General features: G+C 51.1%; 1 protein-coding gene across 1 annotated transcript in view; it reads left to right on the plus strand.

Annotated features, from left to right (window-relative positions):
- The first annotated feature begins 228 nt into the window (after positions 1-228).
- Positions 229-17838, plus strand: part of LOC134984910 (oocyte zinc finger protein XlCOF7.1-like) — a 32717-nt gene continuing 15107 nt past the window's right edge. Inside the window, exon 1 of the mRNA XM_063950380.1 lies at positions 229-386. The gene's annotated coding sequence lies outside the window, so the exon portion shown is untranslated. The remainder of the gene's footprint in view (positions 387-17838) is intronic.

Raw genomic sequence — 17838 nt, forward strand, 5'->3', positions numbered from 1 at the left:
GGTGAACTGACATGGAATGACCCTGAGGCGATGTGCTATTCATTGCAGGAACACGCCATGCTGCTCATTTACACAAAGATGTGTGAGGACACATCTGTACATGTGACAGGTAAGGGTTTTTTGGTAATGTCACAGTGACAAACCTTAGGGGCATTGGTCTATAGTGTAGGAAGCCCAGTACTGTGACTACATAGGGGTAATAGTGTCTGCCCCCAATACACAGGGTTACACAGTAGTGAGGAAGACATCCCCATGTGTCAGGAGGACTGAGCAGGACCCAGAGCCTCATCACGTTGCCTCAACCTCAATCACTGATACATGAGAGACACAATGACCAGAAGATACTGGAACTCACCAACAAGATCATTCAGCTGCTGACTGGAGAGGTGACTGCTGGGAATGGGACATTATACAGTAACACCAGGGGACGTGTCTGGGTGGTGACTGCCGGGAATGGGACATTATACAGTAACACCAGGGGACGTGTCTGTGTGATGATTGGAGAGGTGACTGCTGGGAATGGGACATTATACAGTAACACCAGGGGACGTGTCCCGGTGATGACTGGAGAGGTGACTGCTGGGAATGGGACATTATACAGTAATACCAGGGGATGTGTCTGGGTGATGACTGGAGAGGTGACTGCTGGGAATGGGACATTATACAGTAACACCGGGGGACGTGTCTGGGTGATGACTGGAGAGGTGACTGCTGGGAATGGGACATTATACAGTAACACCGGGGGACGTGTCTGGGTGATGACTGGAGAGGTGACTGCTGGGAATGGGACATTATACAGTAACACCAGGGGACGTGTCCCGGTGATGACTGGAGAGGTGACTGCTGGAAATGGGACATTATACAGTAACACCAGGGGACGTGTCTGGGTGATGATTGGAGAGGTGACTGCTGGGGATGGGACATTATACAGTAACACCAGGGGACGTGTCCCGGTGATGACTGGAGAGGTGACTGCTGGGAATGGGACATTATACAGTAACACCAGGGGATGTGTCTGGGTGATGACTGGAGAGGTGACTGCTGGGAATGGGACATTATACAGTAACACCGGGGGACGTGTCTGGGTGATGACTGGAGAGGTGACTGCTGGGAATGGGACATTATACAGTAACACCGGGGGACGTGTCTGGGTGATGACTGGAGAGGTGACTGCTGGGAATGGGACATTATACAGTAACTCCGGGGGACGTGTCTGGGTGATGACTGGAGAGGTGACTGCTGGGAATGGGACATTATACAGTAACACCAGGGGACGTGTCTGGGTGATGACTGGAGAGGTGACTGCTGGGAATGGGACATTATACAGTAACACCGGTGGACGTGTCTGGGTGATGACTGGAGAGGTGACTGCTGGGAATGGGACATTATACAGTAACACCGGTGGACGTGTCTGGGTGATGACTGGAGAGGTGACCTCTGGGAATGGGACATTATACAGTAACACCGGGGGACGTGTCTGGGTGATGACTGGAGAGGTGACTGCTGGGAATGGGACATTATACAGTAACACTAGGAGATGTGTCTGGGTGATGACTGGAGAGGATACTGCTGGGAATGGGACATTATACAGTAACACCGGGGGATGTGTCTGGGTGATGACTGGAGAGGTGACTGCTGGGAATGGGACATTATACAGTAACACCGGGGGACGTGTCTGGGTGATGACTGGAGAGGTGACTGCTGGAAATGGGACATTATACAGTAACACTAGGAGATGTGTCTGGGTGATGACTGGAGAGGTGACTGCTGGAAATGGAACATTATACAGTAACACCAGGGGATGTGTCTGGATGATGACTGGAGAGGTGACTGCTGGGAATGGGATATTATACAGTAACACCGGGGGACGTGTCTGGGTGATGACTGCAGAGGTGACTGCTGGGAATGGGACATTATACATTAACACCAGGGGGTGTGACTGGGTGATGACTGGAGAGGTGACTGCTGGGAATGGGACATTATACAGTAACACCAGGGGATGTATCTGGGTGGTGACTGCTGGGAATGGGACATTATACAGTAACACCAGGGGAAGTGTCTGGGTGATGACTGGAGAGATGACTGCTGGGAATGGGACATTATACAGTAACACCAGGGGACGTGTCTGGGTGATGACTGGAGAGGTGACTGCTGGGAATGGGACATTATACAGTAACACCAGGGGACGTTTCTGGGTGATGACTGGAGAGGTGACTGCTGGGAATGGGACATTATACAGTAACACCAGGGGACGTGTCTGGGTGATGACTGGAGAGGTGACTGCTGGGAATGGGACATTATACAGTAACACCAGGGGACGTGTCTGGGTGATGACTGGAGAGGTGACTGCTGGGAATGGGACATTATACAGTAACACCAGGGGATGTGTCTGGGTGGTGACTGCTGGGAATGGGACATTATACAGTAACACCAGGGGATGTGTCTGGGTGATGACTGGAGAGGTGACTGCTGGGAATGGGACATTATACAGTAACACCGGGGGACGTGTCTGGGTGATGACTGGAGAGGTGACTGCTGGGAATGGGACATTATACAGTAACTCCGGGGGACGTGTCTGGGTGATGACTGGAGAGGTGACTGCTGGTAATAGGACATTATACAGTAACACCAGGGGACGTGTCTGGGTGATGACTGGAGAGGTGACTGCTGGGAATGGGACATTATACAGTAACACCAGGGGACGTGTCCCCGGTGATGACTGGAGAGGTGACTGCTGGAAATGGGACATTATACAGTAACACCAGGGGACGTGTCCCGGTGATGACTGGAGAGGTGACTGCTGGGAATGGGGCATTATACAGTAACACCAGGGGACGTGTCTGGGTGATGATTGGAGAGGTGACTGCTGGGGATGGGACATTATACAGTAACACCAGGGGACGTGTCCCGGTGATGACTGGAGAGGTGACTGCTGGGAATGGGACATTATACAGTAACACCAGGGGATGTGTCTGGGTGATGACTGGAGAGGTGACTGCTGGGAATGGGACATTATACAGTAACACCGGGGGACGTGTCTGGGTGATGACTGGATAGGTGACTGCTGGGAATGGGACATTATACAGTAACACCGGGGGACGTGTCTGGGTGATGACTGGAGAGGTGACTGCTGGGAATGGGACATTATACGGTAACACCAGGGGACGTGTCTGAGTGATGACTGGAGAGGTGACTGCTGGGAATGGGACATTATACAGTAACACCAGGGGATGTGTCTGGGTGATGACTGGAGAGGTGACTGCTGGGAATGGGACATTATACAGTAACACCAGGGGACGTGTCTGGGTGATGACTGGAGAGGTGACTGCTGGGAATGGGACATTATACAGTAACACCGGGGGACGTTTTCTGGGTGATGACTGGAGAGGTGACTGCTGGGAATGGGACATTATACAGTAACACCGGGGGACGTGTCTGGGTGATGACTGGAGAGGTGACTGCTGGGAATGGGACATTATACAGTAACACCGGGGGACGTGTCTGGGTGATGACTGGAGAAGTGACTGCTGGGAATGGGACATTATACAGTAACACCGGGGGACGTGTCTGGGTGATGACTGGAGAGGTGACTGCTGGGAATGGGACATTATACAGTAACACTAGGAGATGTGTGTGGGTGATGACTGGAGAGGATACTGCTGGGAATGGGACATTATACAGTAACACCGGGGGACGTGTCTGGGTGATGACTGGAGAGGTGACTGCTGGGAATGGGACATTATACAGTAACACCGGGGGACGTGTCTGGGCGATGACTGGAGAGGTGACTGCTGGAAATGGGACATTATACAGTAACACTAGGAGATGTGTCTGGGTGATGACTGGAGAGGTGACTGCTGGAAATGGAACATTATACAGTAACACCAGGGGATGTGTCTGGATGATGACTGGAGAGGTGACTGCTGGGAATGGGATATTTTACAGTAACACCGGGGGACGTGTCTGGGTGATGACTGCAGAGGTGACTGCTGGGAATGGGACATTATACATTAACACCAGGGGGTGTGACTGGGTGATGACTGGAGAGGTGACTGCTGGGAATGGGACATTATACAGTAACACCAGGGGATGTGTCTGGGTGGTGACTGCTGGGAATGGGACATTATACAGTAACACCAGGGGAAGTGTCTGGGTGATGACTGGAGAGATGACTGCTGGGAATGGGACATTATACAGTAACACCAGGGGACGTGTCTGGGTGATGACTGGAGAGGTGACTGCTGGGAATGGGACATTACACAGTAACACCAGGGGGCCTGTCTGGGTGATGACTGGAGAGGTGACTGCTGGGAATGGGACATTATACAGTAACACCAGGGGACGTGTCTGGGTGATGACTGGAGAGGTGACTGCTGGGAATGGGACATTATACAGTAACACCAGGGGACGTGTCTGGGTGATGACTGGAGAGGTGACTGCTGGGAATGGGACATTATACAGTAACACCAGGGGATGTGTCTGGGTGGTGACTGCTGGGAATGGGACATTATACAGTAACACCAGGGGATGTGTCTGGGTGATGACTGGAGAGGTGACTGCTGGGAATGGGACATTATACAGTAACACCAGGGGATGTGTCTGGGTGATGACTGGAGAGGTGACTGCTGGGAATGGGACATTATACAGTAACAGCAGGGGATGTGTCTGGGTGATGACTGGAGAGGTGACTGCTTGGAATGGGGTATTATACAGTAACACCAGGGGGGGTGTCTGGGTGATGACTGGAGAGGTGACTGCTGGGAATGGGACATTATACAGTAACACCAGGGGATGTGTCTGGGTGATGACTGGAGCGGTGACTGCTGGGAATGGGACATTATACAGTAACACCAGGGGATGTGTCTGGGTGGTGACTGCTGGGAATGGGACATTATACAGTAACACCAGGGGATGTGTCTGGGTGATGACTGGAGAGGTGACTGCTGGGAATGGGACATTATACAGTAACACCAGGGGACGTGTCTGGGTGATGACTGGAGAGGTGACTGCTAGGTATAGGACATTATACAGTAACACCAGGGGACGTGTCTGGGTGATGACTGGAGAGGTGACTGCTGGGAATGGGACATTATACAGTAACACCAGGGGACGTGTCTGGGTGATGACTGGAGAGGTGACTGCTGGGAATGGGACATTATACAGTAACACCAGGGGACGTGTCTGGGTGATGACTGGAGAGGTGACTGCTGGGAATGGGACATTATACAGTAACACCAGGGGACGTGTCTGGGTGATGACTGGAGAGGTGACTGCTGGGAATGGGACATTATACAGTAACACCAGGGGACGTGTCTGGGTGATGACTGGAGAGGTGACTGCTGGGAATGGGACATTATACAGTAACACCAGGGGATGTGTCTGGGTGGTGACTGCTGGGAATGGGACATTATACAGTAACACCAGGGGATGTGTCTGGGTGATGACTGGAGAGGTGACTGCTGGGAATGGGACATTATACAGTAACACCAGGGGATGTGTCTGGGTGATGACTGGAGAGGTGACTGCTGGGAATGGGGTATTATACAGTAACACCAGGGGATGTGTCTGGGTGATGACTGGAGAGGTGACTGCTGGGAATGGGACATTATACAGTAACACCAGGGGATGTGTCTGGGTGGTGACTGCTGGGAATGGGACATTATACAGTAACACCAGGGGACGTGTCTGGGTGATGACTGGAGAGGTGACTGCTGGGAATGGGGTATTATACAGTAACACCAGGGGATGTGTCTGGGTGATGACTGGAGAGGTGACTGCTGGGAATGGGACATTATACAGTAACACCAGGGGATGTGTCTGGGTGGTGACTGCTGGGAATGGGACATTATACAGTAACACCAGGGGATGTGTCTGGGTGATGACTTGTCGAGGTGACTGCTGGGAATGGGGCTTGGTGGTCATTCCGAGTTGTTCGCTCGTTGACGATTTCTCTGACGTCCTAAGTGGATGCTGGGGACTCCGTAAGGACCATGGGGAATAGCGGCTCCGCAGGAGACAGGGCACAAAAGTAAAAGCTTTAGGATCAGGTGGTGTGCACTGGCTCCTCCCCCTATGACCCTCCTCCAAGCCTCAGTTAGGTTTTTGTGCCCGGCCGAGAAGGGTGCAATCTAGGTGGCTCTCCTAAAGAGCTGCTTAGAGTAAAAGTTTTGTTAGGTTTTTTATTTTCAGTGAGTCCTGCTGGCAACAGGCTCACTGCAACGAGGGACTTAGGGGAGAAGAAGTGAACTCACCTGCGTGCAGGATGGATTGGCTTCTTAGGCTACTGGACACTAGCTCCAGAGGGACGATCACAGGTACAGCTTGGATGGGTCACCGGAGCCGCGCCGCCGACCCCCTTGCAGATGCTGAAGAGAGAAGAGGTCCAGAAATCGGCGGCTGAAGACTTCCCAGTCTTCTTAAGGTAGCGCACAGCACGGCAGCTGTGCGCCATTGCTCTCAGCACACTTCACACCAACGGTCACTGAGGGTGCAGGGCGCTGGGGGGGGGGCGCCCTGGGCAGCAATGAAAGTACCTATGCTGGCTAAAAATACATCACATATAGCCTCTGGGGCTATATGGATGTATTTAATTCCTGCCAGGTTGTCAGAAAAACGGGAGAAGAAGCCCGCCGAAAAGGGGGCGGGGCCTATTCTCCTCAGCACACAGCGCCATTTTCCTACACAGCTCCGCTGCTAGGAAGGCTCCCAGGCTCTCCCCTGCACTGCACTACAGAAACAGGGTTAAAACAGAGAGGGGGGGCATTTTGTGTGGCGATATTATAATATATTAAGATGCTATAAGGGAAAACACTTATATAAGGTTGTCCCTGTATAATTATAGCGTTTTGGTGTGTGCTGGCAAACTCTCCCTCTGTCTCCCCAAAGGGCTAGTGGGGTCCTGTCCTCTATCAGAGCATTCCCTGTGTGTGTGCTGTGTGTCGGTACGTGTGTGTCGACATGTATGAGGACGATGTTGGTGAGGAGGCGGAGCAATTGCCTGTAATGGTGATGTCACTCTCTAGGGAATCGACACCGGAATGGATGGCTTATTTAGGGAATTACGTGATAATGTCAACACGCTGCAAGGTCGGTTGACGACATGAGACGGCCGGCAAACCAATTAGTACCTGTCCAGGCGTCTCAAACACCGTCAGGGGCTTTAAAACGCCCATTACCTCAGTCGGTCGACACAGACACAGACACGGACACTGACTCCAGTGTCGACGGTGAAGAAACAAACGTATTTTCCATTAGGGCCACACGTTACATGTTAAGGGCAATGAAGGAGGTGTTACATATTTCTGATACTACAAGTACCACAAAAAAGGGTATTATGTGGGGTGTGAAAAAACTACCTGTAGTTTTTCCTGAATCAGATAAATTAAATGAAGTGTGTGATGATGCGTGGGTTTCCCCCGATAGAAAATTATTGGCGTTATACCCTTTCCCGCCAGAAGTTAGGGCGCGTTGGGAAACACCCCCTAGGGTGGATAAGGCGCTCACACGCTTATCAAAACAAGTGGCGTTACCGTCTCCAGATACGGCCGCCCTCAAGGAGCCAGCTGATAGGAGGCTGGAAAATATCCTAAAAAGTATATACACACATACTGGTGTTATACTGCGACCAGCGATCGCCTCAGCCTGGATGTGCAGCGCTGGGGTGGCTTGGTCGGATTCCCTGACTGAAAATATTGATACCCTTGACAGGGACAGTATTTTATTGACTATAGAGCATTTAAAAGATGCATTTCTATATATGCGAGATGCACAGAGGGATATTTGCACTCTGGCATCAAGAGTAAGTGCGATGTCCATGTCTGCCAGAAGATGTTTATGGACACGACAGTGGTCAGGTGATGCAGATTCCAAACGGCACATGGAAGTATTGCCGTATAAAGGGGAGGAGTTATTTGGGGTCGGTCCATCGGACCTGGTGGCCACGGCAACAGCTGGAAAATCCACCTTTTTTACCCCAAGTCACATCTCAGCAGAAAAAGACACCGTCTTTTCAGCCTCAGTCCTTTCGTCCCCATAAGGGCAAGCGGGCAAAAGGCCAGTCATATCTGCCCAGGGGCAGAGGAAAGGGAAGAAGACTGCAGCAGGCAGCTCCTTCCCAGGAACAGAAGCCCTCCACCGCTTCTGCCAAGTCCTCAGCATGACGCTGGGGCCGTACAAGCGGACTCAGGTGCGGTGGGGGGTCGTCTCAAGAGTTTCAGCGCGCAGTGGGCTCACTCGCAAGTGGACCCCTGGATCCTACAAGTAGTATCCCAGGGGTACAGATTGGAAGTTCGAGACGTCTCCCCCTCGCAGGTTCCTGAAGTCTGCTTTACCAACGTCTCCCTCCGACAGGGAGGCAGTATTGGAAACAATTCACAAGCTGTATTCCCAGCAGGTGATAATCAAAGTACCCCTCCTACAACAAGGAAAGGGGTATTATTCCACACTATTTGTGGTACTGAAGCCAGACGGCTCGGTGAGACCTATTATAAATCTGAAATCTTTGAACACTTACATACAAAGGTTCAAATCAAGATGGAGTCACTCAGAGCAGTGATAGCGAACCAGGAAGAAGGGGACTATATGGTGTCCCTGGACATCAAGGATGCTTACCTCCATGTCCCAATTTGCCCTTCTCACCAAGGGTACCTCAGGTTCGTGGTACAGAACTGTCACTATCAGTTTCAGACGCTGCCGTTTGGATTGTCCACGGCACCCCGGGTCTTTACCAAGGTAATGGCCGAAATGATGATTCTTCTTCAAAGAAAAGGCGTCTTAATTATCCCTTACTTGGACGATCTCCTGATAAGGGCAAGGTCCAGGGAACAGTTAGAGGTCGGAGTAGCACTATCTCAAGTAGTTCTACGACAGCACGGGTGGATTCTAAATATTCCAAAATCGCAGCTGATTCCGACGACACGTCTGCTGTTCCTAGGGATGATTCTGGACACAGTCCAGAAAAAGGTGTTTCTCGCGGAGGAGAAAGCCAGGGAGTTATCAGAGCTAGTTAGGAACCTCCTAGAACCAGGCCAAGTGTCAGTGCATCAATGCACAAGAGTCCTGGGAAAAATGGTGGCTTCTTACGAAGCGATTCCATTCGGCAGATTTCACGCAAGAATTTTTCAGTGGGATCTGCTGGACGAATGGTCCGGATCGCATCTTCAGATGCATCAGCGGATAATCCTGTCTCCAAGGACAAGGGTGTCTCTTCTGTGGTGGCTGCAGAGTGCTCATCTACTAGAGGGCAGCAGATTCGGCATTCAGGACTGGGTCCTGGTGACCACGGATGCCAGCCTGAGAGGCTGGGGAGCAGTCACACAGGGAAGAAATTTCCAAGGAGTGTGGTCAAGTCTGGAGACTTCTCTCCACATAAATATACTGGAGCTAAGGGCAATTTACAATGCTCTGAGCCTAGGAAGACCTCTGCTTCAAAGTCAACCGGTGCTGATCCAGTCGGACAACATCACGGCAGTCGCCCACGTAAACAGACAGGGCGGCACAAGAAGCAGGAGGGCAATGGCAGCAAGGATTCTTCGCTGGGCGAAAAATCATGTGATAACACTGTCAGCGGTGTTCATTCCGGGAGTGGACAACTGGGAAGCAGACTTCCTCAGCAGGCACGACCTCCACCCGGGAGAGTGGGGACTTCATCTGGAAGTCTTCCACATGATTGTGAACCGTTGGGAAAGACCAAAGGTGGACATGATGGCGTCCCGTCTGAACAAAAAACTGGACAGGTATTGCGCCAGGTCAAGAGACCATCAGGCAATAGCAGGGACGCTCTGGTAACACCGTGGGTGTACCAGTCGGTGTATGTGTTCCCTCCTCTGCCTCTCATACCCAAGGTACTGAGAATTATAAGACGGAGAGGAGTAAGAACTATACTCGTGGCTCCGGATTGGCCAAGAAGGACTTGGTACCCGGAACTTCAAGAGATACTAAGAAGGGACTTGCTTCAGCAAGGAAGAGCCAGGAAGGAGGTGACCGCACAACATTATCACCACATTTGGCGAAAATATGTTGCATGGTGTGAGGCCAGGAAGGCCCCACGGAGGAATTTCAACTCGGTCGATTCCTGCATTTCCTGCAAACAGGAGTGTCTATGGGCCTCAAATTGGGGTCCATTAAGGTTCCAATTTCGGCCCTGTCGATTTTCTTCCAGAAAGAATTGGCTTCAGTTCCTGAAGTCCAGAAGTTTGTCAAGGGAGTACTGCATATACAACCCCCTTTTGTGCCTCCAGTGGCACTGTGGGATCTCAACGTAGTTCTGGGATTCCTCAAATCACATTGGTTTAAACCGCTCAAATCTGTGGATTTGAAATATCTCACAAGGAAAGTGACCATGCTGTTGGCCCTGGCCTCGGCCAGGCGAGTGTCAGAATTGGCGGCTTTGTCTCACAAAAGCCCATATCTGATTGTCCATTCGGACAGGGCAGAGCTGCGGACTCGTCCCCAGTTTCTCCCTAAGGTGGTGTCAGCGTTTCACCTGAACCAGCTTATTGTGGTACCTGCGGCTACTAGGGACTTGGAGGACTCCAAGTTGCTAGATGTTGTCAGGGCCCTGAAAATATATGTTTCCAGGACGGCTGGAGTCAGGAAAACTGACTTGCTGTTATCCTGTATGCACCCAACAAACTGGGTGCTCTTGCTTCTAAGCAGACGATTGCTAGTTGGATGTGTAGTACAATTCAGCTTGCACATTCTGTGGCAGGCCTGCCACAGCCAAAATATGTAAATGCCCATTCCACAAGGAAGGTGGGCTCATCTTGGGCGGCTGCCTGAGGGGTCTCGGCTTTACAACTTTGCCGAGCTGCTACTTGGTCAGGGGCAAACACGTTTGCAAAATTCTACAAATTTGATACCCTGGCTGAGGAGGACCTGGAGTTCTCTCATTCGGTGCTGCAGAGTCATCCGCACTCTCCCGCCCGTTTGGGAGCTTTGGTATAATCCCCATGGTCCTTACGGAGTCCCCAGCATCCACTTAGGACGTCAGAGAAAATAAGAATTTACTTACCGATAATTCTATTTCTCGTAGTCCGTAGTGGATGCTGGGCGCCCATCCCAAGTGCGGATTGTCTGCAATACTTGTACATAGTTATTGTTAACTAAAACGGGTTATTATTGTTGTGAGCCATCTTTTCAGAGGCTCCGCTGTTATCATGCTGTTAACTGGGTTCAGATCACAGGTTGTACAGTGTGATTGGTGTGGCTGGTATGAGTCTTACCCGGGATTCAAAATCCTTCCTTATTGTGTACGCTCGTCCGGGCACAGTATCCTAACTGAGGCTTGGAGGAGGGTCATAGGGGGAGGAGCCAGTGCACACCACCTGATCCTAAAGCTTTTACTTTTGTGCCCTGTCTCCTGCGGAGCCGCTATTCCCCATGGTCCTTACGGAGTCCCCAGCATCCACTACGGACTACGAGAAATAGAATTATCGGTAAGTAAATTCTTATTTTTCGCTATATTGCGATTAGGCGCTTACTGCGCATGCGCAAGGTTCGCAGAGCGCATGCGCTTAGTGATTTTACACAAAAGTTAGGTATTTTACTCACGGCATAACGAGGATTTTTCATCGTTCTGGTGATCGGAGTGTGATTGACAGGAAGTGGGTGTTTCTGGGCGGAAACTGGACGTTTTCTGGGAGTGTGCGAAAAAACGCTGGCATTTCTGGGAAAAACGTGGGATTGTATGAAGAAACGGGAGAGTGTCCGGGCGAACGCTGGGTGTGTTTGTGACGTCAAACCAGGAACGAAACTGACTGAACTGATCGCAAAGGCTGAGTAAGTCTGGAGCTACTCAGAAACTGCTAAGAAATTTCTATTCGCATTTCTGCTAATCTTTCGTTCGCAATTCTGCTAAGCTAAGATACCCTCCCAGAGGGCGGCGGCTTAGCGTGTGCAATGCTGCTAAAAGCAGCTAGCGAGCGAACAACTCGGAATGAGGGCCATTATACAGTAACACCAGGGGACGTGTCTGGGTGATGATTGGAGAGGTGACTGCTGGGAATGGGGCATTATACAGTAACACCAGGGGACGTGTCTGGGTGATGATTGAAGAGGTGACTGCTGGGAATGGGACATTATACAGTAACACCAGGGGACGTGTCTGGGTGATGACTGGAGAGGTGACTGCTGGGAATGGGACATTATACAGTAACACCAGGTGACGTGTCTGGGTGATGACTGGAGAGGTGACTGCTAGGTATAGGACATTATACAGTAACACCAGGGGACGTGTCTGGGTGATGACTGCAGAGGTGACTGCTGGGAATGGGACATTATACAGTAACACAGAGGGACGTGTCTGGGTGATGACTGGAGAGGTGACTGCTGGGAATGGGACATTATACAGTAACACTAGGAGATGTGTGTGGGTGATGACTGGAGAGGATACTGCTGGGAATGGGACATTATACAATAACACCGGGGGACGTGTCTGGGTGATGACTGGAGAGGTGACTGCTGGGAATGGGACATTATACAGTAACACCGGGTGACATGTCTGGGTGATGACTGGAGAGGTGACTGCTGGAAATGGGACATTATACAGTAACACTAGGAGATGTGTCTGGGTGATGACTGGAGAGGTGACTGCTGGAAACGGAACATTATACAGTAACACCAGGGGATGTGTCTGGATGATGACTGGAGAGGTGACTGCTGGGAATGGGATATTTTACAGTAACACCGGGGGACGTGTCTGGGTGATGACTGCAGAGGTGACTGCTGGGAATGGGACATTATACAGTAACACCAGGGGATGTGTCTGGATGATGACTGGAGAGGTGACTGCTGGGAATGGGATATTTTACAGTAACACCAGGGGGTGTGACTGGGTGATGACTGGAGAGGTGACTGCTGGGAATGGGACATTATACAGTAACACCAGGGGAAGTGTCTGGGTGATGACTGGAGAGATGACTGCTGGGAATGGGACATTATACAGTAACACCAGGGGACGTGTCTGGGTGATGACTGGAGAGGTGACTGCTGGGAATGGGACATTATACAGTAACACCAGGGGACCTGTCTGGGTGATGACTGGAGAGGTGACTGCTGGGAATGGGACATTATACAGTAACACCAGGGGACGTGTCTAGGTGATGACTGGAGAGGTGACTGCTGGGAATGGGACATTATACAGTAACACCAGGGGACGTGTCTGGGTGATGACTGGAGAGGTGACTGCTGGGAATGGGACATTATACAGTAACACCAGGGGATGTGTCTGGGTGGTGACTGCTGGGAATGGGACATTATACAGTAACACCAGGGGATGTGTCTGGGTGATGACTGGAGAGGTGACTGCTGGGAATGGGACATTATACAGTAACACCAGGGGATGTGTCTGGGTGATGACTGGAGAGGTGACTGCTGGGAATGGGACATTATACAGTAACACCAGGGGATGTGTCTGGGTGATGACTGGAGAGGTGACTGCTTGGAATGGGGTATTATACAGTAACACCAGGGGGGGTGTCTGGGTGATGACTGGAGAGGTGACTGCTGGGAATGGGACATTATACAGTAACACCAGGGGATGTGTCTGGGTGGTGACTGCTGGGAATGGGACATTATACAGTAACACCAGGGGACGTGTCTGGGTGATGACTGGAGAGGTGACTGCTGGGAATGGGACATTATACAGTAACACCAGGGGATGTGTCTGGGTGATGGCTGGAGCGGTGACTGCTGGGAATGGGACATTATACAGTAACACCAGGGGATGTGTCTGGGTGGTGACTGCTGGGAATGGGACATTATACAGTAACACCAGGGGATGTGTCTGGGTGATGACTGGAGAGGTGACTGCTGGGAATGGGACATTATAGAGTAACACCAGGGGACGTGTCTGGGTGATGACTGGAGAGGTGACTGCTAGGTATAGGACATTATACAGTAACACCAGGGGACGTGTCTGGGTGATGACTGGAGAGGTGACTGCTGGGAATGGGACATTATACAGTAACACCAGGGGACGTGTCTGGGTGATGACTGGAGAGGTGACTGCTGGGAATGGGACATTATACAGTAACACCAGGGGACGTGTCTAGGTGATGACTGGAGAGGTGACTGCTGGGAATGGGACATTATACAGTAACACCAGGGGACGTGTCTGGGTGATGACTGGAGAGGTGACTGCTGGGAATGGGACATTATACAGTAACACCAGGGGACGTGTCTGGGTGATGACTGGAGAGGTGACTGCTGGGAATGGGACATTATACAGTAACACCAGGGGATGTGTCTGGGTGGTGACTGCTGGGAATGGGACATTATACAGTAACACCAGGGGATGTGTCTGGGTGATGACTGGAGAGGTGACTGCTGGGAATGGGACATTATACAGTAACACCAGGGGATGTGTCTGGGTGATGACTGGAGAGGTGACTGCTGGGAATGGGGTATTATACAGTAACACCAGGGGATGTGTCTGGGTGATGACTGGAGAGGTGACTGCTGGGAATGGGACATTATACAGTAACACCAGGGGATGTGTCTGGGTGGTGACTGCTGGGAATGGGACATTATACAGTAACACCAGGGGACGTGTCTGGGTGATGACTGGAGAGGTGACTGCTGGGAATGGGGTATTATACAGTAACACCAGGGGATGTGTCTGGGTGATGACTGGAGAGGTGACTGCTGGGAATGGGACATTATACAGTAACACCAGGGGATGTGTCTGGGTGGTGACTGCTGGGAATGGGACATTATACAGTAACACCAGGGGATGTGTCTGGGTGATGACTTGTCGAGGTGACTGCTGGGAATGGGGCTTGGTGGTCATTCCGAGTTGTTCGCTCGTTGCCGATTTCTCTGACGTCCTAAGTGGATGCTGGGGACTCCGTAAGGACCATGGGGAATAGCGGCTCCGCAGGAGACAGGGCACAAAAGTAAAAGCTTTAGGATCAGGTGGTGTGCACTGGCTCCTCCCCCTATGACCCTCCTCCAAGCCTCAGTTAGGTTTTTGTGCCCGGCCGAGAAGGGTGCAATCTAGGTGGCTCTCCTAAAGAGCTGCTTAGAGTAAAAGTTTTCTTAGGTTTTTTATTTTCAGTGAGTCCTGCTGGCAACAGGCTCACTGCAACGAGGGACTTAGGGGAGAAGAAGTGAACTCACCTGCGTGCAGGATGGATTGGCTTCTTAGACTACTGGACACTAGCTCCAGAGGGACGATCACAGGCACAGCCTGGATGGGTCACCGGAGCCGCGCCGCCGACCCCCTTGCAGATGCTGAAGAGAGAAGAGGTCCAGAAATTGGCGGCTGAAGACTTCCCAGTCTTCTTAAGGTAGCGCACAGCACGGCAGCTGTGCGCCATTGCTCTCAGCACACTTCACACCAACAGTCACTGAGGGTGCAGGGCGCTGGGGGGGGCGCCCTGGGCAGCAATGAAAGTACCTATGCTGGCTAAAAATACATCACATATAGCCTCTGGGGCTATATGGATGTATTTAATTCCTGCCAGGTTGTCAGAAAAATGGGAGAAGAAGCCCGCCGAAAAGGGGGCGGGGCCTATTCTCCTCAGCACACAGCGCCATTTTCCTACACAGCTCCGCTGCTAGGAAGGCTCCCAGGCTCTCCCCTGCACTGCACTACAGAAACAGGGTTAAAACAGAGAGGGGGGGCATTTTGTGTGGCGATATTATAATATATTAAGATGCTATAAGGGAAAACACTTATATAAGGTTGTCCCTGTATAATTATAGCGTTTTGGTGTGTGCTGGCAAACTCTCCCTCTGTCTCCCCAAAGGGCTAGTGGGGTCCTGTCCTCTATCAGAGCATTCCCTGTGTGTGTGCTGTGTGTCGGTACGTGTGTGTCGACATGTATGAGGACGATGTTGGTGAGGAGGCGGAGCAATTGCCTGTAATGGTGATGTCACTCTCTAGGGAATCGACACCGGAATGGATGGCTTATTTAGGGAATTACGTGATAATGTCAACACGCTGCAAGGTCGGTTGACGACATGAGACGGCCGGCAAACCAATTAGTACCTGTCCAGGCGTCTCAAACACCGTCAGGGGCTTTAAAACGCCCATTACCTCAGTCGGTCGACACAGACACGGACACTGACTCCAGTGTCGACGGTGAAGAAACAAACGTATTTTCCATTAGGGCCACACGTTACATGTTAAGGGCAATGAAGGAGGTGTTACATATTTCTGATACTACAAGTACCACAAAAAAGGGTATTATGTGGGGTGTGAAAAAACTACCTGTAGTTTTTCCTGAATCAGATAAATTAAATGAAGTGTGTGATGATGCGTGGGTTTCCCCCGATAGAAAATTATTGGCGTTATACCCTTTCCCGCCAGAAGTTAGGGCGCGTTGGGAAACACCCCCTAGGGTGGATAAGGCGCTCACACGCTTATCAAAACAAGTGGCGTTACCGTCTCCAGATACGGCCGCCCTCAAGGAGCCAGCTGATAGGAGGCTGGAAAATATCCTAAAAAGTATATACACACATACTGGTGTTATACTGCGACCAGCGATCGCCTCAGCCTGGATGTGCAGCGCTGGTGTGGCTTGGTCGGATTCCCTGACTGAAAATATTGATACCCTTGACAGGGACAGTATTTTATTGACTATAGAGCATTTAAAAGATGCATTTCTATATATGCGAGATGCACAGAGGGATATTTGCACTCTGGCATCAAGAGTAAGTGCGATGTCCATGTCTGCCAGAAGATGTTTATGGACACGACAGTGGTCAGGTGATGCAGATTCCAAACGGCACATGGAAGTATTGCCGTATAAAGGGGAGGAGTTATTTGGGGTCGGTCCATCGGACCTGGTGGCCACGGCAACAGCTGGAAAATCCACCTTTTTTACCCCAAGTCACATCTCAGCAGAAAAAGACACCGTCTTTTCAGCCTCAGTCCTTTCGTCCCCATAAGGGCAAGCGGGCAAAAGGCCAGTCATATCTGCCCAGGGGTAGAGGAAAGGGAAGAAGACTGCAGCAGGCAGCTCCTTCCCAGGAACAGAAGCCCTCCACCGCTTCTGCCAAGTCCTCAGCATGACGCTGGGGCCGTACAAGCGGACTCAGGTGCGGTGGGGTGTCGTCTCAAGAGTTTCAGCGCGCAGTGGGCTCACTCGCAAGTGGACCCCTGGATCCTACAAGTAGTATCCCAGGGGTACAGATTGGAAGTTCGAGACGTCTCCCCCTCGCAGGTTCCTGAAGTCTGCTTTACCAACGTCTCCCTCCGACAGGGAGGCAGTATTGGAAACAATTCACAAGCTGTATTCCCAGCAGGTGATAATCAAAGTACCCCTCCTACAACAAGGAAAGGGGTATTATTCCACACTATTTGTGGTACTGAAGCCAGACGGCTCGGTGAGACCTATTATAAATCTGAAATCTTTGAACACTTACATACAAAGGTTCAAATCAAGATGGAGTCACTCAGAGCAGTGATAGCGAACCAGGAAGAAGGGGACTATATGGTGTCCCTGGACATCAAGGATGCTTACCTCCATGTCCCAATTTGCCCTTCTCACCAAGGGTACCTCAGGTTCGTGGTACAGAACTGTCACTATCAGTTTCAGACGCTGCCGTTTGGATTGTCCACGGCACCCCGGGTCTTTACCAAGGTAATGGCCGAAATGATGATTCTTCTTCAAAGAAAAGGCGTCTTAATTATCCCTTACTTGGACGATCTCCTGATAAGGGCAAGGTCCAGGGAACAGTTAGAGGTCGGAGTAGCACTATCTCAAGTAGTTCTACGACAGCACGGGTGGATTCTAAATATTCCAAAATCGCAGCTGATTCCGACGACACGTCTGCTGTTCCTAGGGATGATTCTGGACACAGTCCAGAAAAAGGTGTTTCTCGCGGAGGAGA

This window comes from Pseudophryne corroboree (assembly GCF_028390025.1).
Source record: "Pseudophryne corroboree isolate aPseCor3 chromosome 3 unlocalized genomic scaffold, aPseCor3.hap2 SUPER_3_unloc_91, whole genome shotgun sequence".
Lineage (NCBI taxonomy): Eukaryota > Metazoa > Chordata > Amphibia > Anura > Myobatrachidae > Pseudophryne > Pseudophryne corroboree.